This window comes from Manis javanica, chromosome 16 (assembly GCF_040802235.1).
Source record: "Manis javanica isolate MJ-LG chromosome 16, MJ_LKY, whole genome shotgun sequence".
NCBI lineage: Eukaryota > Metazoa > Chordata > Mammalia > Pholidota > Manidae > Manis > Manis javanica.
In genome coordinates, this window is record NC_133171.1 from 71,078,376 (window position 1) to 71,102,916 (window position 24,541).

General features: G+C 39.9%; 1 protein-coding gene across 2 annotated transcripts in view; it reads left to right on the plus strand.

Annotated features, from left to right (window-relative positions):
* Nucleotides 1–957: 957 nt before the first annotated feature.
* The window catches only part of LOC140846848 (bromodomain adjacent to zinc finger domain protein 2B-like), a 134,063-nt gene continuing 110,479 nt past the window's right edge, over nucleotides 958–24,541 (plus strand). For both annotated transcript variants that reach the window (XM_073224894.1, XM_073224895.1), the window contains exon 1: nucleotides 958–1,536. The gene's annotated coding sequence lies outside the window, so the exon portion shown is untranslated. The remainder of the gene's footprint in view (nucleotides 1,537–24,541) is intronic.

Genomic DNA, 24,541 nt, shown 5'->3' on the forward strand with positions numbered 1-24,541 from the left:
GACTATGATATTCGCTGTGGGTTTGTCATATAAGGCCTTTTTTATGTTGATATAGGTTCCTTCTATACCAACTTTGGTGAGATGTTTTATCATGAGTGGATACGAATTTTGTCAGATCCTCTTTCAGCATGTATTGAGATGTTTGTATAGTTTTTTTCCTTCCTTTGGTTAACACAGTGTTTGCATGTATTAATTTGCTGGTAGTGAGCCATCTTTGCATCCCTAGAATAAATCCTATTTGGTTTGGTGATTGATCCTTTAATGTATTTTTGAATGTAGCTTGCTAATATTTTGTTGAGGATTTTTACAACTATGCTTTTCAGGAATATTGGTGGGTAGTTGTCTTTTTTTTTTTTTTTTTTGGTAGTGTCCTAATCTTGTTTTGGTAACAGTGTGATTTTGGCCTCATAGAAATGAATTTGTAAGCTTTCCTTCCTCTTCAATTTTTGGGAATAGTTTGAGAAGGATAGGTATTAACTCTTATTTCAATGTTTGAGTGGAATTCTCCTATGAAAACATCTTGGACTTCTGATTGTGTCTAGTTTTTGATTACTGATTCAATTGGTTACTAGTTGTTAGTCTGTTCAGATTTCTATTTTCTCCAGAACAGGTTTTAACATCGCATGAGTCCAGGAACTTATCCATTTCTTCTAGGGTGTCAAATTTATTGCCATATAATTTTTCATACTTATCTTTTCAATCCTTTGTATTTCAGTGGTGTCACTTGTAACTTCTCTTTAAATTTCTATTTCTGATTTTGAGTCCTGTCCTTTTTATTCCTTGAAAAGTCTATGCAAATGTTTACTCATTTTGTTTGTCTTCAAAGAATCAGTTCTTAGTTTCATTGTTTTTTTACATTTTTTTTTAGTGTTTATTTCATATACTTGCACTGTGATTTAATTTTTTTCCTTATATTTTGTGTCTTCTAACTTTTGCCATTGGTCGGGGGCGGGTCTTCGTCGTGGCACTTCGCGCTCATTGGCCTTGAGGGCCGTCTTTCCGGGACGGGTAGCCTTTGGGCGCAGAACGCGTAAGTCCGGCGGTTGCGCAGTAACCGCAGGCGCCGCCGCCGTTATATTCAACAGTAGTGGCCCGTGCGTCGCTGAGAGAAGCAGTTCCTGCCGTGCTTCGTTTCGCCGGCCTCGGCAGGAGCTGCCCGCGCCGTCGCTTCCGCGCAGTGGGCCCGCGGAGAGTAGATGTTGCGCGTGCTCGGCGGCGCCATTCTCTCGGCGCGCACGCGGGGGCGGCACCGACCTCGCTCCCAGCTTCGTATCTCCGCCTCGCGCGCGGTGGGATCTCGGCGCTGCCTGCACTCGCCCCTTCTTGGCTCTCCCGCGGCGGGCGGAGGGCGGCTGTCAACATGGCCGCAGCGCCGCGCGTGGTGGAGATCAGCCCGGACTTGGAGCCGCTGCCCTGGCCGGACTAAAGAGAGCTCGGCGGAGAAGCGGCTCCCACTAACGCGCATCTTCGTTGGAGGGTCCAGATCGTGCCCTACGAAGGGGTGAAGGCGACAGCGACAGCTGTGCGGGTTGGAAGGTACGTGGCCGCGGGGTGCAGCGGGAACCCGACGGGGCGCGGGAACCACTGCCTCCGCGTGAAGGTGTCGGGGAGCCGGACGTGGGGGCGGCCGTGCACGTTGCTGGGCGGGCAGCTCGTGGCCCGTGGGGCCGGGAAGCGGCCAACGCGGTTGGTGGGTTCGCGGGGCCCGGCCGGGGGCCTGGAGTCCGCGCGCTCCGCTGGAGGGGCCGCCCGGGAAGGGAGGGAGCGGAGCAGGTGCGCCCGGGGCAGACGTCCGAGCGGCCGGCGAAGTTCGCCCGGGCGGGGGAAGAGGGGGCGCGCCGGAGCCGCTGCCCCTCCTTCCGGGCCCGGGTGGTGAGGGTGGCTGCTCTCCGCCCCGCGACACGCGTCCTCCCGGGACGGGGCCGCAGGCGGAGGGGACGGGCCGCGCCGCGCAGACGGGAGGCCGGTCAGCGTTTTGCCGTGTGTGGATTTTCTCGGCGGGGTCCTCGACGGCGCGGGCCGGACGGGCTGAGGTTCAAGTGTGACCCGCGGCGGGTGAGAGGCCGCCCCTAAGCAGCGCCTTTAGAATTAAAATTTTTCACGAGGCACCTCCCGTGTGTTTTTTTTGAATGAAGTTTCTTTACTTTGGAACTGTCAGGGCATTTTCTTGTATTTAGGAATTCATATCTTTCTGTCTTTTCGGTTTGTAATCTGCAGCTGAGTAATTTATAACTAGCCACAGAGATTCTGAGACAGGGACCGTGGGTGTAGTCAGAGTAGCGTGAGGGCCTCTGGAAAAAGACCCCTACCAAAACTCGCAAATATTAAACAATTCAGCAAAGTGAGATTCACATTAATTTTCTACAGTAAAATACCAAATTAGGAGTATAAGCATTCTTCAGTGAAGATTAGTTAAAACTACTAAAAAGTCAGGAGTAACCCGGACTGGAATGTATGTTTAAACATCCCCCAGATAAGAAAATTATCTCCACATAGCCCATGTCTTCATTGTGTCAATTAAATGAGGCTGTTGTGAAATTTTAGCCCACTGAAAGGCCCAGTTTATCTTTAACTTCGCCCAGATGCTGCTTTTCCGCCTCCAGCCCTTAATCAAGTGATATAACCTGGGCAATTAATACGGCAAGTAAGGCCACCCACAGACAATGTAGTAAAAGGTAGGAAGCATCTCATCTAAAAGATAAGATTGCATTTTAACACCCAGGAAGTTAAACTGGTAAGATTCTTTTTTTTTTTTTAAGGTGTTATTGATGTACACTCCTGTGAAGGTTTCACATAAAAAAACTGAGGTTACTACATTCACACATACTATCTAGTCCCCCCCGCACATTGTACCCCACTGCAGTCACTGTCCATCAGTGTAGTAAGATGCCACAGATTGACTATTTGCCAAGAGGTAATTAAATTGCTCTAACACCTGCAGTTAATTTTGCTCCCATAGTACTATATTTATATAGATTTTTTGGCACTTACTATGTTCAATGTATTGTTATCTTCCCAAGGTGTTAAGTAGACTTCTTTGTCCATTTATATTGCCTTTGTAAAACTTAACATAGTGTCTTTCTTATATATGGTAGGCATACATTAACTAAAATAATTTAATTGAAAATAATATATTGATTAAAACTAACCTCAGCAATTGGACTAGTTTGGGAAGAGATCAATTTGAATTAGAAAAGATGCTTAATTATATAATTATATGTAGTCTTTAAAACACCATAGAATAAATTAAACTAAATAAAATAGTAGGTTTCTATAAAGAGATCTTTAGGGCTCACTTTAATCAACAATGAACTTTACTTGTAATTAGTGTAACAGTTATTCAGTTTATTTTTTTAGACTTAAGGAGCTCCTTTAAGGCAGAGTTTTCCAAAGTGCACTCTGAGGAATCCAATCAGTTAGTTCTGTTGAGATGCTTTGGCTACTGCTGGATGCCTTCCCTGCCCCAAAGCACAGCCCTTTATTTATATTTTACTATACTGGGCTCCTTCCTAAACAAGATTTTATTTAGGAAAGACTCTTCTGATGAAATTGTTTAAAATAATCGCTGAGTGTAAATACTTCAACTTTATCCATATATTTAAGGTTTTCCAAGATCTTACAAAAAGATATTCCCTCTTACTCCTTTATTACCACAAACTGCAGATCAGTAGTTTATAATGAATATGGGACTTGAAAAAGTTAAGCGAATGATATGTAGTGGGCTTTGGGTATAGCAAGTAAGCTGTCTGTTCTCTGAATATTCTTTATCTGAATTTGAATTTTTGAGTTGTTAGAATATCAGAAATTACTGGAATTGGTATACAAATTGTTAGGTAGGCTGAAGAATTTTCTATATCATGGCTTGTAAATTTTAATATGTGTAAGATTCTGATTCAGTACATGTAGACGGGGCTTGAAATTCTGATTTTCTTAAAAAAAAAAAGAAAAAGCAGTTTCAGCTTTGCTGGACTGTGGGCCACATTTTGAGTAGCAAGGAGCTAGCTGACTTTCCAAAGCCTATCACCACATTTTAGGACTGCAGTCTTGGCCCTAGATAGCAGGCTTTCATTATTACAATAGACATTTGCTTAAACTGCCTGTTTCTCTACAGTCTGATTTATATTTTTCCATTTTAATAGAAATTTTTGGCTGTAGCTCCAGGAGTAGGGGGTGGGAGGTTCCCCTCCAGAAACAAATTCCAGTGAAACAAAAGTCAGTCAAAGGAAAGGGCAGGTTGGGAGAAATCATTGTTACTGCTCACAGCTCCAGGTGTCCTCTCGGCCACTGCACACATGTGCTTAATTTTGTTTGGCTGAGACTGTTTTAGTTGGTGTAAGTACTGCTTTTTTTTAAAGCTATTGTTATTATCATGAATTAACAGCAGTTATATGCCACAGCAGGTTAAGCTGTTAATTTTATCTGTAGCACATGTGAATTGAAAACCTAATTTGTGTAACCAACCAATGAGACAGTTATTTAGCTAAATAGCTTATACTCAAAAAGAAATAAATCAGTTTTGAGGGTCATTAATTATTTTATTTAAAATATATAATATCAACCATTTTCATAGTCTTTTGGGCTTTTATAGAAAACTATGATAACTAAATCATAGATTTAAATAATAGTTTTTTAAGAAAACTCTCAGAATTTAGTTTTGATAAATGGAAATTAGTAATTAACTTTGTAGACCAGGACAGCAGAGCAGTTTTGGGGAAAAATTACAATTTTTATCTAGACACATTAGAATAATTTTCATACTGATAGTTATTATATCAGCCTTACAGTATTTCACTTAATAATTGTCAGTAGAAATTGCTGGAGAAATTACATTATTATAAAAGTGGCTTTTAAATATATTATATTCATATTCCTTATCAAGTAGGTCCTAACATCGCTAGAAAAGTTTTCATGTGGAATTTGTGTCAGATGTTGCAATCCTGAGTAGGAATAAACTTCCGTTGTTTCTTCTGGTAGCATCCATTGTTTTTTTTTTTTGTCTCAGAGATACTTTAATAGCGCTGCTAGAAGCAGAACAGTTGGAATTTACATTAAAAATAAATGTGATGAATAAAAAGCACTACACTACATTATAGCCTTGATTTTTCTTTACCAAAGTTCCAAAATCTAAAGGACAAAAATACTGACAAGGTCAAGAAAAAAATGAAAGAAAGAAAAAGAAAATGACACTGAGGTCTTGGTTTGATACATATGTATTCCATCTAGGTTGATGGTTGATTTCATTAGCAAATCTCAGTGTTGTGCAATGTCTGTTCTTTTGCAGCAAAATGAATATTGCATTCTCACAGGCTCTGTGTATGTATTTAATGTTGCATTAAATGAATATGTACGTATTTGTAGCTTTCTTTGGTTTATTCTTTACAGTTTGTCTTTTAAGAAAAAGAAAAACTGAATTACGTTCTTTCTCTTGTTAAATTGGTAAAAGCTTTTCAATTTCTATTAGATATGTTTCCTAATTTCTCTGAAGTAAACAACTTTAAGTGGTTAATATAAAATCATTCTAATTTCCTATGACTTTCTAAATTAATAGAATATAATACTGATTGATTTAAGCTTATAATTAATACTGAGCTTAAGCATGTGCTTTCCAATATATTTTTAAATGTAGGAGTGTTTTTTTAATTGCAAGAAAAATGTTAAACAAGTGTACATATTATGCCAAATGTATGCGCTACCTTTTGCAGTACTAAAGATTGTATGTTGAGATCACTAAGGTTTGAATTTTCATAAAACAGGAAATTCAGAAATAACAAATTTCAGTGGCTACACACTGGAAGAGTTCATGTAATAGTAGAAGAGGTTGCCTGACTCTGGGTTATGTATATGAGTTCAAATATGGATCAAACTATATTGGATACCACTGTCATGTAATCTAGTCATTTTGAGGTCTGACAGTAATTCACAAAATCTATTTGGTGTTTGGTAGTGTTCTCAAAAGTTGTCCTCACAACTAAAATTCTTCTGACCATCTTGAAAGTAGAAAAGCCTAAGGTTTGATGTAGTATGGGTTGATTGTATGCCATTTGGAAATAACCTTTGTGGTAAAAAATTGGCCTCTGGCTTACTTGATGAAATCCTAATAAATATCTTAGTTATGTTGAACAACCATAAACTGTTACAAGTATGTAGTTGATTAATGCATCATGTTAAGTTAATTTGTACTTATTGCATTTCATTATTCATAGTGGTAATGTAAAAACTAGGAATTCCAGTGTCTAGTAAGGGAAATACTAAAATAGAGAGTAATATAGAGCTAAATCAAGTAGGATTGGAAAGGTTATGTGGGCCCATATAGCCAGGCTTTTGAGAGAGGAGCATCCTGAAAGTGATGAGATTCAAACTGATAATGAGGTAGGAAAACAACGGGGTACTACAACATGACCATAAAGTGGGCGGTAGGTGAATATAAATTTGGCATCTTTGGGAGACAGAGAAAAGGAAACCCAACTGTAATGGAAGATACAATTTGCTACTGCCTATTTATTAAATATCAGATTGTAGTGTTAGGGTCCAGGAACTCAGGGTTTTCCCGAGAGAACAAAGCACACAGGCATGGAGATGTAAGTACAGGCAAAGTCTTTATTCAGCCAGCAAGCTGGGGTCGACAGCACCTCCCCTGACACGCAGGCCGAGTCCGAGCTGCCGACCCCCAGGCAACTTTAGGTATTGCTTATATAGGATTTTCACAGCCGTTACACCGAAGCCCGCGCATTTCTACAACCAATAATTTTAAAACACATTGTATATTGTAACCTTTTAGGGAACACTCCAGTTGCCTGACCGCTTCAATTGTTATCTCTTGCTTACCCAAGCATGTCTATGTGACTTATCACGGATCACGCCCCCAGGCTGTTGCCCACTTCTAGTTATCTAACTTAAAGCAGGCGCATTTCTAAGCTTAGCCTCGGGTTGTTTATTCAAAACTGGGTGGCCCATGCTTTAGGCAGTTAGGTTAAATGTTATTAGTCCTTTTTCCTGACTCTTGATGCCCTCTGCCCTCCTTTACAGTAGCATTGCTAAATTTTAGTAGTGTTAAGTCCAGATATATGGTATATTGAGATGCTGCCATTGTGGACCTTATTTTTTCTTGTATGACAAAATGGGAGATAGGAAATTCTTTTGATACTAATTTTACTGTCTTTTCTCCCCCACCAGTAACGTAAAAATAAAACCTGCCACAAAGTGTGTAAAAATTCATACTCTAAAATGAATCTAAATTGGTGTAGACTGAATGGGAAGATATGAATCTAGAAACTCTTAAGTTAGATTTCGTTACCATTTCTTGGTTAGAAGTACCAAATTGAGGAATAAAAATCATCACAGATTGGGCTCCCACTTGCTGAATTAAGCAGGGTAATAGAAGGCCCCCTGGAAAAGTAAGACAGGGACTGTTTTAAGTTTTAAAAAGAGGTGTCCTTGAAGTGTTTGGACCTATGTATTAGTGTCGTCTTCGTCTGACCTGGAGCCACAGTTGTCGCTTGCATGACCATTTTACTTTCTCATCCATCAGAAGAACCTGAATTTAGAAAATGAAATAGGACTTTGGAATATGAAAATGGACTATGTAACAAATATCCTAAGGATTGTTACTAGTTGTTTAAAGTCCCAGATGAATACCTTCTGTTGTAACTATTTACTAAAAGCAACACACTATAAAAAATGTTTCAAAGCCAATAAATGAATACATATAACCCCAGAATAACTTATAGAAGGTTTACCAGCAAGATGGTTCATTTTTTGGATAACTTTCCTTATGTAATGACCCTAGCTGTGTATAGGAAGTGTTAAAAGAAACTTTCATAGGGAATCTATTACTTAATTTATATAAAGATGCTATTTAGAAAACTACAGTACTGTCCAGTGTCCCGTTATTGAAAAGTATAGAAGAAATTTCTCTTACCTCTGAGCACTAGGAAAAGCTCTGGTGCTTGTTTGTAAATTACTTTGTATATGGAATGCAAATTTTGTAATTAGATCTTGTTTCCCACTTGATGGGTTGCTGAGAAGCTAAGAGCTGAACCACCCACATTTTAGAGTTGTGCAAGGCCTTAGGTGTTTCTGTGGTCCAACTTACCTTGTGTTTCATCTTTCTTGCATCCTCTTATTTTCCCTTTATTCATACTAATTTGTATTTTGAAAGCATTCTATTCTACTAATATTTCTGTAAGTTACATTAAATAATTTTGGAGTAAGATGGGATATAAATAACTATGTGAAGCTTATTTATTGCAAGGAGAAGGTGAGCAAATAAGAGGAGGAGCCTTTCTTCTTCCTTGTGTTCCCTTCCCGGCATCCTCCCTCCTTCATCTTGCACGAATTTCTTAAGTCATGGAGGACTGAACTCTTCTGTACTTTCTCAGACTTGCAAGGAGGCAGGGAAATCCTTTCTGAAGCTTTTTGCTTGTACAGAGTTACCAGGTATAGTTTGTTAGGCTAAGTGTGCCCTACACGAAAGTGCCTGTGCCTGACGGAGAGAACAAGTAGGGCTAAAATACATCCTAGAGAAGGAAAAGGTGACTTATTCTCATTTGCTGGCTCAGAAAGGGTCTTTTTCTAACTGACAGGGTGATATTATTTGGTTTTTGTCCCTGTCCTTTTGATTGAGTTATAAACTAATACTAAAATTTGATGACTAATGATAAGTTACCTTGAATGAAGCAAAATTCCAAATTTATTTTCTTCACCTGTATATTTCTATTCCATTACCCTCTAAATTTGACCCATTGTGTTTAACTAAGATAGTCATGATCTTTGAAATAGTTGAAATAATAATTTTCTAATTTAAAATTTTGTTTTGCTACATGCATTACATAATCAAAGCTACCTATTTAGTAAGAATTATATCGAATTTTCTATAAAGGAAATAGGGTTGTGTTTGCATTCCAGGTAACAATAGGATGTTTGAAGTATTTGATTTGTTCAGCTGAAACTGTTAACTACTTAGTCACAGTTTTCTGAAAATTTGTTATTAATGTATCATCATAGTAAAGGTGGTGATTAGCAACTTGCATCAAGGTTATTCAAGACTGAATAAATACTCTTTTCAAATGACACACAGTTAAGTGTTTGTAATGAAACCTGGTCTGAGATTCTGTACTCCTGCTACAGTCTACTTGGGTGTTATTTTTGTTGTTACTGATTTTATTGTCATTTTGTTTTCTGTATCAGTACATTAGAATTTTATTTTGCAAACACTAAATATAAACCTATGTATTTGATTTATTAATGCTCACAGGCAAATATTTTAAGTTTTGTTTTTCTGAAGTATAAATTTAAAATGATGCCAGGAATAGCTTCTAGTTGTGTGACTTTTTGATTCGTGTAATTGAGATTTTTTTCTTAAAGATTGCCACATAAAATCAAAGTATCTCATTTTTCAGGAGCTTATCTTAAAAAAATAGGCTTCTTTTGCTTTGATTTTTAGTCTCTGATTACAACTTAGAAACTTCTACTTAGATCAAGCAGTTGAAATTCAGAGACTTTTTTTATATTTAGGAGGTTTTGAACAGTTGTTCTTTGTTGTTTATTTTTAGACCTTGCTTTGTCTTTACAATTTACTTGCCAGAAGTAATTAATTAATTTTTTATTTTTTATTTTGTTATCATTAATCTACAATTACATGAATTACATTCTGTTTACTAGGGTCCCCCCTTCACCAAGTGCCCCCCACGAACCCCATTATAGTCACTGTCTATAAGCGTAGTAAGATGTTGTAGAATCACTACTTGTCTTCTCTGTTGCACAGCCCTCCCCATGCCCCCCTCATATTATACATGCTAATCGTAATACCCCCTTTCTTCCCCCACGCTTATCCCTCCCTTCTCTCGCATTCTCCCCAATCCCTTTCCCTTTGGTAACTGTTAGTCCATTCTTGGGTTCTGTGATTCTGCTGCTGTTTTGTTCCTTCTGTTTTTGCTTTGTTCTTATACTCCACAGGAGTGAAATCATTCGCTACTTGTCTTTCTCCACCTGGCTTGTTTTAGTGAGCTTATCACCCTGTAGCTCCATCCATGTTGTTGTGAATGGTGGTAGGATTTGTTTTCTTATGGCTGAATGATATTCCATAGTGTATATGTACCACCTCTTCTTTATCCATTCATCTCCTGATGGACACTTAGGTTGCTTCCATTTCTTGGCTATTGTAAATAGTGCTGCGATCAACATAGGGGTGCATCTGTCTTTTTCAAACTGGAGTGCTGCATTCTTAGGGTAAATTCCTACAAGTGGAATTCCTGGGTTAAATGGTATTTCTATTTTGAGAACTCTAAGCAAACTCCATGCTGCTCTCCACAATGGTTGAACTAATTTACATTCCCACCAGCAGTGTAGGAGGATACCCCTTTCTCCACAATGGAGAACCTTGCCAACATTTGTTGTTGTTTGTCTTTTCAATGATGGTGATCCTTACTGGTGTGAGGTGATATCTCATTGTGGTTTTAATTTGCATTTCTCTGATGGTTAGTGATGTGGAGCATCTTTTCATGTGCCTGTTGGCCATCTGGATTTCTTCTTTAGAGAACTGTCTATTCAGCTCCACTGCCCATTTTTTAATTGCATTATTTGCTTTTTGTGTGTTGAGGTGCATGAGATCTTTATATATTTTGGATGTCAACCCTTTACAGGGTTTGTCATTATGAATATATTCTCCCATACTGTAAGGTACCTTTTTGTTCTATTGATGGTGTCCTTTGCTGTACAGAAGCTTTTCAGCTTGATATAGTTCCACTTGTTCATTTTTGCTTTTGTTTCCCTTACCCGGCAAGATATGTTCATGAAGAAGTTGCTCAAGTTTATGTCCAAGAGATTTCTGCCTGTGGTTTTTTCTAGGAGTTTTATGGTTTCATGACTTACATTCAGGTCTTTGATCCATTTCGAATTTACTTTTGTGTATGGGGTTAGACACTGATCCAGTGTCATTCTCTTACATGTAGCTGTCCAGTTTTGCCAGCACCATCTGTTGAAGAAACTGTCATTTCCCCATTGTTATGCCCATGGCTCCTTTATTGTTCAATATGATCAATATTAATTGATCATATATGTTTGGGTTAATGTCTGGAGTCTGTATTCTGTCCCACTGGTCTGTGGCTCTGTTCTTGTCCAGTAGCAAATTCTCTTGATTACTGTGGCTTTGTAGTAGAGTTTGAAGTTGGGGAGTGAGATCCCTCCCACTTCATTCTTCCTTCTCAGGATTGCTTTGGCTATTCGTGGTCTTTGGTGTTTCCATATGAATTTTTGAATTATTTGTTCCAATTCATTGAAGAATGTTGCTAGTAATTTGAGAGGGATTGCATCAAATCTGTATATTGCTTTGGGCAGGATGGCCATTTTGACGATATTAATTCTTCCTAGCCATGAGCATGGGATGAGTATCCATTTATTAGTGTCCCCTTTAATTTCTCTTAAGAGTGACTTGTAGTTTTCAGAGTATAAGTCTTTCACTTCTTTGGTTAGGTTTATTCCTAGGTATTTTATTCTTTTTGATGCAATGGTGAATGGAATTGTTTTCCTGATTTCTCTTTCTATTGGTTCATTGTTAGTGTATAGGAAAGCTACAGATTTCTGTGTGTTAATTTTGTATCCTGCAACTTTGCTGTATTCCGATATCAGTTCTAGTAGTTTTGGAGTGGAGTCTTTAGGGTTTTTTATGTACAGTATCATATCATCTGCAAATAGTGAGAGTTTAACTTCTTCTTTACCAATCTGGATTCCTTATTTCTTTATTTTGCCTAATTGCTGTGGCTAGGGCCTCCAGTACTATGTTGAATAACAGTGGGGAGAGTGGGCATCCCTGTCTGGTTCCCGATCTCAGAGGAAATGCTTTCAGCTTCTCGCTGTTCAATATGATGTTAGGTGTGGGTTTGTCATATATGGCCTTTATTATGTTGTGGTACTTGCCCATTTTGCTGAGAATTTTTATCATGTATGGATGTTGAATTTTGTCAAATGCTTTTTCAGCATCTATGGAGATGATCATGTGGTTTTTGTCTTTGTTTTTGTTGATGTGGTGGATGATGTTGATGGATTTTCTAATGTTGTACCATCCTTGCATCCCTGGGATGAATCCCACTTGGTCATGGTGTATGATCCTTTTGATATACTGTTGAATTCTGTTTGCTAATATTTTGTTGAGTATTTTTGCATCTGCATTCATCGGGGATATTGGTCTGTAGTTTTCTTTTTTGGTGGGGTCTTTGCCTGGTTTTGGTATTAGGATGATGTTGGCTTCATAGAATGAGTTTGGGAGTATTCCCTCCTCCTCTATTTTTTTGGAAAACTTTAAGGAGAATGGGTATTATGTCTTCTCTGTGTGTTTGATAACATTCCGAGGTAAATCCGTCCGGCCGAGGTGCTTTGTTCTTGGGTAGTTTTTTGATTATCGTTTCAATTTCTTTGCTCGTAATTGGTTTGTTTAACTTTTGTGTTTCTTCCTTGGTCAGTCTTGGAAGGTTGTATTTTTCTAGGAAGTTGTCCATTTCTTCTAGGTTTTCCAGCTTGTTGGCATATAGGTTTTCATAGTAGTCTTTAATAATTCTTTGTATTTCTGTGGAGTCTGTCGTGATTATTCCGTTCTCATTTCTGATGCTGTTTATTTGTGTTGATTCCCTTTTTCTCTTAATAAGTTTGGCTAGAGGCTTATCTATTTTTTTTATTTTCTCAAAGAACCAGCTCTTGTTCTCGTTGATTTTTGCTATTGTTTTATTCTTCTCAATTTGTTTATTTCTTCTCTGATCTTTATTATGTCCCTCCTTCTGCTGACTTCAGGCCTCATTTGTTCTTCTTTTTCCAGTTTCGATAATTGTGATGTTAGACTATTCATTTGGGATTGTTCTTCCTTCTTCAACTGTGCCTGGATCGCTATATACTTTCCTCTTAAGAGTGCTTTCGCTGCATCCCACAGAAGTTGGGGCTTTGTGTTGTTGTTGTCATTTGTTTCTATATATTCCTTGATCTCTATTTTGATTTGTTCATTGATCCTTTGATTATTTAGAAGCATGTTATTAAGCCTCCATGTGTTTGTGAGCCTTTTTGTTTTCTTTGTAGAATTTATTTCTAGTTTTATACCTTTGTGGTCTGAAAAATTGGTTGGTAGAATTTCAGTATTTTTGAAAATACTAAGGATCTTTTTGTGGGCTAGTATGTGGTCTATTCTGGAGAATGTTCCATGTGCACTTGAGAAGAATGTATATCCTGTTGCTTTTGGATGTAGAGTTCTATAGATGTCTATTAGGTCCATCTGTTCTAGTGTGTTGTTCAGTGCCTGTGTGTCTTTACTTATTTTCTGCCCGGTGGATCTATCCTTTGGGGTGAGTGGTGTGTTGAAGTCTCCTACAATGAATGCATTGCAGTCTATTTCCCTCTTTAGTTCTGTTAGTATTTGCTTCACATATGCTGGTGCTCCTGTATTGGGTGCATATATATTTAGAATGGTTATATCCTCTTGTTGGACTGAGCCCTTTATCATTATGTAGTGGCCTTCTTTATCTCTTGTTACTTTCTTTGTTTTGAAGTCTATTTTGTCTGATATTAGTACTGCAACCCCTGCTTTCTTCTCACTGTTGTTTGCCTGAAATATGTTTTTCCATCCCTTGACTTTTAGTCTATGCTTATCTTTGGGTTTAAGGTGAGTTTCTTGTAAGCAGCATATAGATGGGTCTTGCTTTTTTATCCATTCTATTACTCTGTGTCTTTTGATTGGTGCATTAAGTCCATTTACATTTAGGGTGACTATTGAGAGATATGTACTTATTGCCATTGCAGGCTTTAGATTCGTGGTTACCAAAGGTTCAAGGTTAGCTTCTTTAGTATCTTACTGCCTCACTTAGCTCGCTTATTGAGCTGTTATATACACTGTCTGGAGATTCTTTTCTTCTCTCCCTTCTTATTCCTCCTCCTCCATTCTTCACATGTTGTGTGTTTTGTTCTGTGCTCTTTTTAGGAGTGCTCCCATCTAGAGCAGTCCCTGTAAGATGCCCTGTAGAGGTGGTTTGTGGGAAGCAAATTCCCTCAGCTTTTGCTTGTCTGGGACTTGTTTAATCCTGCCATCATATTTAAATAATAGTCGTGCTGGATACAGTATCCTTGGTTCAAGGCCCTTCTGTTTCATTGCATTAAATATATCATGCCATTCTCTTCTGGCCTGTAGGGTTTCTGTCAAGAAGTCTGATGTTAGCCTGATGGGTTTTCCTTTATAGGTGACCTTTTTCTCTCTAGCTGCTTTTAAAACTCTTTCCTTGTCCTTGATCTTTGCCATTTTAATTATTATGTTTCTTGGTGTTGTCCTTGGATCCTTTCTGTTAGGGGTTCTGTGTATTTCCGTGGTCTGTTTGATTATTTCCTCCCCCAGTTTGGGGAAGTTTTCAGCAATTATTTCTTCCAAGATACTTTCCATCCCTTTTCCTCTCTCTTCTTCTTCTGGTACCCCTATAATACGGATATTGTTCCTTTTGGATTGGTCATATAGTTCTCTTAATATTGTTTCATTTCTGGAGATCCTTTTATTTCTCTCTATGTCAGGTTCTGTGCGTTCCTGTTCTCTGGTTTCAGTTCCATCAATGGCCTCTTGCATCTTATTCATTCTGCTTATAAATCCTTCCAGAGTTTGTTTCATTTCTGTGATCTCCTTTCTGGCATCTGTTACCTCCCTCCGGACTTCATCCCATTTCTCTTGTATATTTCTCTGCATCTCTGTCAGCATGTTTATGATTTTTATTTTGAATTCTTTGTCAGGAAGACTGGTTAGGTCTGTCTCCTTCTCTGGTGTCTCTGTGATCTTGTTTTGCCTATAATTTTGTCTTTTCATGGTGATAGGAGTAGTTTGCCGATCTGGGACTAGTGACGGCTGGAAGAACTTCCCTTCTTGTTTTGTGGCCTTCCTCTCCTGGGAGAATAGCGACCTCTAGTGGCTTGTGCTGGGTAGCTGCATGCAGACAGGGTTTCTGCTTCCTGCCCGGCGCTATGGAGTTTATCTCTGCTGTTGCCATGGGCATGGCCTGGCTCTGGGTGCAGCTCCAAAGTGGTGGAGTTGTGTTGGAGTGGGAACGGCCGGGATGCTATTTATCTCTGTTAAGGGGCCTCCGTGCTCCCTGCAGCCCAAGGGATTAGAGTGCCCAGAGATCCCGGGATTCCCTACCTCTGGACTAGGTGTCCCACCGTGCCCCTTTAAAACTTCCAAAAAGCACCCGCTAAAACAAAACAACCACCACAAAAAAAAAAGGCTGCTCGTTTTCCTTTATTCTCTGGCGCCAGCCTCGCGCACCCACTCACCGGACTTGCTGCCCTGTTTTCCTAGTATTGGGGTCCCTATCCCTTTAAGACTTAAAAAAAGTGCTCTCCAAAACAAAACAACAAAAACAAAAAGTGGCCGCTTGCATTTCTTTTGTTCTCTGGCGCCGGTCTCCGATACCCACTCGCCGGTCTTGCTGCCCTGTTTCCCTAGTATTGGGGTCCCTGTCCTTTTAAGACTTCCAAAAAGCACTCACCACAACAAAACAACAACAAAAAAAAGATGTGCGCTCGCTTTTCTTTTGTCCTCTGGCGTCAGCCTCCGGTTCCCGCTCACCATTCTTGCTGCCCTGTTTCCCTAGTATCCAGGTCCCCACGCATGCACTGTGTCTGCGCTCTGGTCCAGATGGCTGGGGCTGGGTTTTCAGCAGTCCTGGGCTCCTTCTCCCTCCCGCTCTGACTCCTCTCTTCCCGCCGGGAGCTGGAGGGAGGGGCGCTTGGGTCCCGCGGGGCTGGGGCTTGTATCTTCTCCCGTTCACGAGGCGCTGGGTTCTCGCAGGTCTGGATGTGGTCTGGATGGTGTCCTGTGTCCTCTGGTCTCTATTTAGGAAGAGTTGTCTGTGTTATATTTTCATAGATATATGTGGTTTTGGGAGGAGATTCCGCTGCTCTACTCACGCCGCCATCCTCTCTAGGAGCTTTTTATAACAACAGCCTCTTGCAGTCCTTTGTGTTTCTGTTGTGTCAGTTGTAGCTTTTCTTTCATTTCTGACTTGAGTTGTCTGTGTTCATTTACACATGGCCGTCCTTTTGCCTCATCTCCATTTGTTGATGGTGGTGAACTCTAAGTAAGAAAATGGAAGAATAAAGTCTAAAGGCCCCGTTTTCTGTGTGGAAGTGCTTTCATTTCTTTGGCGAGGTTCAAGTTTCTCTAATTTGTTGGGTCCATTTGTGAACTCTCTGTTCTATTTCATATTTGTGTGTATTCATTTATTTTATTTTTATTTTATTCATCAGGAGAAAAGAAGTGTAATTTAGAGTGTGGCTTGACATTTAAATCAGAAGTTTCATCTAAACACACCTGCCCAATAGAAGGGTGAATGACCTGGGGAAACCTCTGGTAGTGTTTCCTCTAGACATCAACATCAAGACAGCTGGGTTTTTTAAATGGAGGGTGTCAAGCACACATTTGGTTTTTTTTTTTTTTTTTTTTTGAGAGGGCATCTCTCATATTTATTGATCAAATGGTTGTTAACAACAATAAAATTCAGTATAGGGGGGTCAATGCTCAATGTACAATCATTAATCCATCTCAAGCCTAATTCTCGTCAGTCTCCAATCTTCTGAAGCATAACGAACAAGTTCTTACATGGTGAACGAATTCTTACAGAGTGAATAAATTCTTACATGGTGAACAGTACAAGGGCATTCATCACAGAAACTTTCGGTTTTGATCATGCAATATGACCTATAAACCATCAGGTCAAATATGAATATTCATTTGATTTTTGTACTTGATTTATATGTTGATCCCACATTTCTCCTATTATTATTATTATTTTTATTTTTAATAAAATGCTGAAGTGGTAGGTAGATGCAAGATAAAGGTAGAAAACATAGTTTAGTGCTGTAAGGCGGCAAATATAGATGATCAGATGATCAGGTGTGTGCCTATGGACTAAGTATTAATCCAGGCTAGATAAGGGCAGCAAGACATCCACGGATGCAGAAGATTTCTCTCAAAGCAGGGGGGGTGAGGTTCTGAGCCTCACCTCTGTTGATCCCCAAATTCTCACCTGATGGCCCCCCTGCGACTGTGCCTGTCTTAGGTTGTTCCTCCCTTGAGGAATCTTACCCGTCTCTGGCTAACCAGTCATCTTCCGGGGCCATACAGGGAAATGTAAAGTTGGTAAGTGAGAGAGAAGCCATATTGTTTGCAAAGGTTAGCTTTTTACTTCTTTGCAGATTTATGCCCTGTGGCTTCTATGCCCAGCACTTGTCTCGAGGTATCTTTACCACCTGGAGGAATTATGATACTCGGTAAATTCGATATGAGGCACGAATTCTATTTAAGGTTTGTAATTAGGAAGGAAGAAGAAAAGCTATAGATGTAGCATATGAAGGAAACTTGGGAGGATTGATTATTTCTTTGACATATCTTCTTGTATAGTACCTTAAGTATGTATAGGTTTTAAACTACTAACTAATTTGCACACACATATTAACATAATAGGAATACGGTGACATAAACAAAGCAAATCTATAATTACCAGCCATCTCCAGTGAAGCCAAGAAAACCATTTAGGCACCCTAGGCATTTGTGAAAATTTATCTATGATATGATGGATATTGTCCAACTGTACTTGAACCATCAGACAAATTAAAGCAGCCCATTTCTGGGATCTGTTCACATCCCATATGTTCTTTTAACCGTAGTTAGTCTATAGTCATGAGATTTTGGAGTGCTACAACTTGCACCCCTCCCAACTCCTGGTTGAGTTCCAACAGTACAGATCCAGTCAAATTCGTTGTCTCACTGTATGCAAATGCCAGCCTAGACATCTCCCTCCTCATTCCTATAGCAACCCCAGGACACGGTGGGCTGGATGCAGCCACAACCGCAGCATCGTCCGGATCCCTGTGGAGGCTTTTTGATGATCATCCCCCCGCACGAGTCCTCCAGAGAGTGCTGATGCCGGAAGCTCCTCCTCATATCATATCTTAGTTCATTTTCTGGTATCCAAGCTAGGCCTTGATCTTCTGCATAGAAACAAACAGACCCTTTGTCCACACTTTGACATGCCCTCTATACCACTGTGCAGAACTCATCGGAGGTCAGCACACAGTAACTGCTTTTTTTTTTTTTTTTATTAAGAGAAAGGAATATTATCTGAAAAGAATACCTCCATAGCTGATCATCTGACACCCTTTAAGTGATCAACATTAAGGATATTTAAAGCATGCGTTGATCTTTGATTTACGAATAGTTTTATCCTATCAAGGAGTAATCCCCCTTTTCTTTCTTTTTTTTTAAATTTTTAATCTACACTTACATGAAGAATACTATGTTTACTATGCTCTCCCCTATATTAGGTCCCCCCTAACAAACACATTATGGTTACGGTCCATCAGCTTAGCAAAATGTTGTAGAGTCACTACTTGTCCTCTCTGTGTTGTGCAGCCCACCCTCCCCTTTCTCCCTCCCCCCCATGCATGCTAATCTTAATACCCCCTTCTTCTTCCTTATCCCTCCCTGCCCACCCATCCTCCCCAGTTCCTTTCCCTTTCGTACCTGTTAGTCCATTTTTGGGTTCTGTAATTCCGCTGCTGTTTTGTTCCTTCAGTTTTTCCTTTGTTCCTATTCTCCTCAGATGAGTGAAATCATTTGGTATTTCTCTTTCTCCGCTTGGCTTATTTCACTGAGCATAATACTCTCCAGCTCCATCCGTGTTGCTGCAAATGGTTGGATTTTTCCACTTCTTATGGCTGAGTAGTATTCCATTGTGTATATGTACCACATCATCTTTATCCATTCATCTACCGATGGACATTTAGGTTGCTTCCAATTCTTGGCTATTGTAAATAGTGCTGCGATAAACATAGGGGTGCATCTGTCTTTCTCAAACTTGATTGCTGCGTTCTTAGGGTAAATTCCTAGGAGTGGAATTCCTGGGTCAAATGGTAGGTCTGTTTTGAGCATTTTGATGAACCTCCATACTGCTTTCCACATGGTTGAACTAATTTACATTCCCACCAGCAGTGTAGGAGGGTTCCCCTTTCTCCACAGCCTCGCCAACATTTGTTGTTGTTTGTCTTTTGGATGGCAGCTATCCTTACTGGTGTGAGGTGATACGTCATTGTAGTTTTAATTTGCATTTCTCTGATAATTAGTGATGTGGAGCATCTTTTCATGTGTCTGTTGGCCATCTGTATTTCTTTTTTAGAAAACTGTTCTGTTCCTCTGCCCATTTTTTAATTGGGTTATTTGTTTTTTGTTTGTTGAGGCATGTGAGCTCTTTATATATTCTGGACGTCTAGCCTTTATCGGATCTGTCATTTTCAAATATATTCTCCCTTACTGTAGGGTTCCTTTTTGTTCTATTGATGTTGTCTTTCGCTGTACAGAAGCTTTTCAGCTTAATGTAGTCCCACTTGCTCATTTTTGCTGTTGTTTTCCTTGCCCGGGGAGATATGTTCAAGAAGAGTTCACTCATGTTTATGTCTAAGAGGTTTTTGCCTATGTTTTTTTCCAAGAGTTTAATGGTTGCATGACTTACATTCAGGTCTTTGATCCATTTTGAGTTTACCTTTGTATATGGGGTTAGACAATGGTCCCGTTTCATTCTCCTACACGTAGCTGTCCAGTTTTGCCAACACCATCTGTTGAACAGACTGTCATTTTGCCATTGTATGTCCATGGCTCCTTTATCAAATATTAATTGACCATATTTGTTTGGGTTAATTTCTGGAGTCTCTAATCTGTTCCACTGGTCTGTGGCTCTGTTCTTGTGCCAGTACCAAATTGTTTTGATTACTATGGCTTTGTAGTAGAGCTTGAAGTTGGGGAGTGAGATCCCCCCCTACTTTATTCTTCTTTTTCAGGATTGCTTTGGCTATTCGGGGTCTTTGGTGTTTCCATATGAATTTTTGAATTATTTGTTCCAATTCATTGAAGAATGTTGCTAGTAATTTGAGAGGGATTGCATCAAATCTGTATATTGCTTTGGGCAGGATGGCCATTTTGACGATATTAATTCTTCCTAGCAATGAGCATGGGATGAGTTTTCATTTATTAGTGTCCACTTTAATTTCTCTTAAGAGTGACTTGTAGTTTTCAGAGTATAAGTCTTTCACTTCTTTGGTTAGGTTTATTCCTAGGTATTTTATTATTTTTGATGTAATGGTGAATGGAATTGTTTTCCTGATTTCTCTTTCTATTGATTTATTGTTAGTGTATAGGAAAGCTACAGATTTCTGTGTGTTAATTTTGTATCCTGCAACTTTACTGTATTCCGATATCAGTTCTAGTAGTTTTGGAGTGGAGTCTTTAGGGTTTTTTATGTACAGTATCATATCTTCTGCAAATAGTGACAGTTTATCTTCTTCTTTACCAATCTGGATTCCTTGTATTTCTGTGTTTTGTCTGATTGCCGTGGCTAGGACCTCCAGTACTATGTTAAATAACAGTGGGGAGAGTGGGCATCCCTGTCTGGTTCCCGATCTCAGTGGAAATGCTTTCAGCTTCTCGCTGTTCAGTATAATGCTGGCTGTGGGTTTATCATATATGGCCTTTATTATGTTGAGGTACTTGCCCTCTATTCCCATTTTGCTGAGAGTTTTTATCATGAATGGATGTTGAATTTTGTCAAATGCTTTTTCAGCATCTATGGAGATGATCATGTGGTTTTTGTCTTTCTTTTTGATGATGTGGTGGATGATGTTGATGGATTTTCGAATGTTGTACCATCCTTGCATCCCTGGGATGAACCCCACTTGGTCATGGTGTATGATCCTTTTGATATACTGTTGAATTCTGTTTGCTAATATTTGATTGAGTATTTTTGCATCTACATTCATCAGGGATATTGGTCTGTAATTTTCTTTTTTGGTGGGGTCTTTGCCTGGTTTTGGTATTAGGGTGATGTTGGCTTCATAGAGTGAGTTTGGGAGTATTCGTTCTTCTTCTATTTTGTGGAACACTTTAAGGAGAATGGGTATTATGTCTTCCTTGTGTGTCTGATAAAATTCCGAGGTAAATCCATCCGGCCCCGGGGTTTTGTTCTTGGGTAGTTTTTTGATTACCTTTTCAATTTCTTTGCTCGTGATTGGTTTGTTTAACTTTTGTGTTTCTTCCTTGGTCAGTCTTGGGAGGTTGTATTTTTCTAGGAAGTTGTCCATTTCTTCTAGGTTTTCCAGCTTCTTGGCATATAGGTTTTCATAGTAGTCTTTAATAATTCTTTGTATTTCTGTGGAGTCTGTCGTGATTTTTCCATTCTCATTTCTGATTATGTTGATTTGTGTTGATTCTGTTTTTCTCTTAATAAGTTGGGCTAGAGGCTTATCTATTTTGTTTATTTTCTCGAGGAACCAGCTCTTGGTTTTGTTGATTTTTGCTATTGTTTTATTCTTCTCAATTTTGTTTATTTCTTCTCTGATCTTTATTATGTCCCTCCTTCTGCTGACTTTAGGCCTCATTTGTTCTTCTTTTTCCAGTTTTGATAATTCTGATGTTAGACTATTCATTTGGGAGTGTTCTTCCTTCTTCAAGTGTGCCTGGATTGCTATATACTTTCCTCTTAAGACTGCTTTCGCTGCATCCCACAGAAGTTGGGGCTTAGTGTTGTTGTTGTCATTTGTTTCTATATATTCCTTGATCTCTATTTTGATTTGTTCATTGATCCATTGATTATTTAGTAGCATGTTGTTAATCCTCCATGTGTTTGTGAGCCTTTTTGATTTCTTTGTAGAATTTATTTCTACTTTTATACCTTTGTGGTTTGAAAAATTGGTTGGTAGAATTTCAGTATTTTGGAATTTACTGAGGCTCTTTTTGTGAGCTAGTATGTGATCTATTCTGGAGAATGTTCCATGTGCACTTGAGAAGAATGTATATCCTGTTGCTTTTGGATGTAGAGTTCTATAGATGTCTATTAGGTCCATCTGTTCTAGTGTGTTGTTCAGTGCCTGTGTGTCTTTACTTATTTTCTGCCCGGTGGATCTATCCTTTGGGATGAGTGGTGTGTTGAAGTCTCCTAAAATAAATGCATTGCAGTCTATTTCCCTCTTTAGTTCTGTTAGTATTTGCTTCACATATGCTGGTGCTCCTGTATTGGGTCCATATATATTTAGAATGGTTATATCCTCTTGTTGGACTGAGCCCTTTATCATTATGTAGTATCCTTCTTTTTCTCTTGTTACTTTCTTTGTTTTGAAGTCTATTTTGTCTGATATTAGTACTGCAACCCCTGCTTTCTTCTCACTGTTGTTTGTCTGAAATATGTTTTTCCATCCCTTGACTTTTAGTCTATGCTTATCTTTGGGTTTAAGGTGAGTTTCTTGTAAGCAGCATATAGATGGGTCTTGCTTTTTTATCCATTCTATTACTCTGTGTCTTTTGATTGGTGCATTAAGTCCATTTACATTTAGGGTGACTATTGAGAGATATGTATTTATTGCCAATGCAGGCTTTAGATTTGTGGTTACCAAAGTTTCAAGGTTAGCTTCTTTAGTATCTTACTGCCTAACTTAGCTCGCTTACTGAGCTGTTATATACACTGTCTGGAGATTCTTTTCTTCTCTCCCTTCTTATTCCTCCTCCTCCATTCTTCATATGTTGTGTGTTTTGTTCTGTGCTCTTTTTAGTGGTGCTCCCATCTAGAGCAGTTACTGTAGGATGCCCTGTAGAGGTGGTTTGTGGGAAGCAAATTCCCTCAGCTTTTGCTTGTCTGGGAATTGTTTAACCCCGCCATCATATTTAAGTCATAGTCGTGCTGGATATAGTATCCTTGGTTCAAGGCCCTTCTGTTTCATTGCATTAAGTATATCATGCCGTTCTCTTCTGGCCTGTAGGATTTCTGTCGAGAAGTCTGATGTTAGCCTGATGGGTTTTCCTTTATAGGTGACCTTTTTCTCTCTATCTGCCTTTAAAACTCTTTCCTTGTCCTTGATCCTTGCCATTTTAATTACTATGTGTCTTGGTGTTGTTCTTCTTGGATCCTTTCTGTTGGGGGTTCTGTGTAATTCCATGCTCTGTTCGATTATTTCCTCCCCCAGTTTGGGGAAGTTTTCAGCAATTATTTCTTCAAGGAGACTTTCTGTCCCTTTTCCTCTTTCTTCTTCTTCTGGTATCCCTATAATACGAATATTATTCCTTTTGGCTTGGTCACATAGTTCTCTTAGTGTTGTTTCATTCCTGGAGATCCTTTTATCTCTCTCTATGTCAGCTTCTATACGTTCCTGTTCTCTGGCTTCTATTCCTTCAATGGCCTCTTGCATCTTATCCATTCTGCTAATAAATCCTTCCAGGGATTGTTTCACTTCTGTGGTCTCCTTCCTGACATCTGTGATTTCCCTCCAGACTTCATCCCACTGCTCTTGCATTTTTCTCTGCATCTCATCCCATTGCTCTTGCATTTTTCTCTGCATCTCTGTCAGCATGTTCATGATTTTTATTTTGAATTCTTTTTCAGGAGGACTGGTTAGGTCTGTCTCCTTCTCAGGTGTTGTCTCTGTGATCTTTGTCTGCTTGTAATTTTGCCTTTTCATGGTGATAGAGATAGTTTGCAGAGCTGTTACAAGTGACCGCTGGAAGAGCTTCCCTTCTTGTTGGTTTGTGGCCTTCCTCTCCTGGGAGAATAGCGACCTCTAGTGGCTTGTGCTGGGCAGCTGTGTGCAGACAGGGCTTCTGCTTCCTGCCCAGTTGCTATGGGGTTTATGTCGGCTATTGCTGTGGGCGTGGCCTGGCTGGGGCTGCTCCTCCAAAATGGTAGAGTCCCGTTGGTGGGGGAGTGGCCGAGGGGCTATTTATCTCTGTAAGGGGCCTCTCTGCTCCCTGCTGCCCAGGGGGTTAGAGTGCCCAGAGATCTCTAAATTCCCTGCCTCTGGTCTAAGTGACCTGTCCTGCACCTTTAAGACTTCCAAAAAGCACTCTCCAAACCAAACAACAACAGCAACAATGAGAGAGGGAACAGAAAAAAAAAAAATGAAAAAACGCGATTTTTTATTGTCCTCAGGCGCCGGTCCCAGGCACGCACTCACTGGTCCTGCTGCCCTGTCTCCCTAGCACCAGGTTCCCTGTCCCTTTAAGGCTTCCAAAAAGCACTCACGAAAAAGAGAAAAAAAAAATAAAGGGAAAAACGCACGATTTCCTCCGTCCTCAGGCGCCGGTCTCAGCACCCGCCCACTGGTCCTGCTGCTCTGCCTCCCTAGCACCAGGGTCCCTGTCCCTTTAAGGCTTCCAAAAAGCACTCGCCAAAAAGAGAAAAAAATAAATAAAGGGGAAAACGCGTGATTTCCTCGGTCGTCAGGCGCCAGTCTCAGGCACCCGCCCACCGGTCCTGCAGGGAAAAATGCGGGATATTCTTTGTCCTCAGGCGCCGGTCCCAGGGACCCGCTCACCGGTCCCGCCACACTGCCTCCCTAGCAACGGTGTCCCTGTCCCTTTAAGGCTTCCAAAAAGCACTCGCCAAAAAAAAAAAAAAAAAACGGCTCCAGTTTCTTTCCATCCGCCGGGAGCCGGGGGGAGGGGCGCTCGGGTCCTGTGGGGCCGGGGCTTGTATCTTACCCCCTTGGCAAGGCGCTG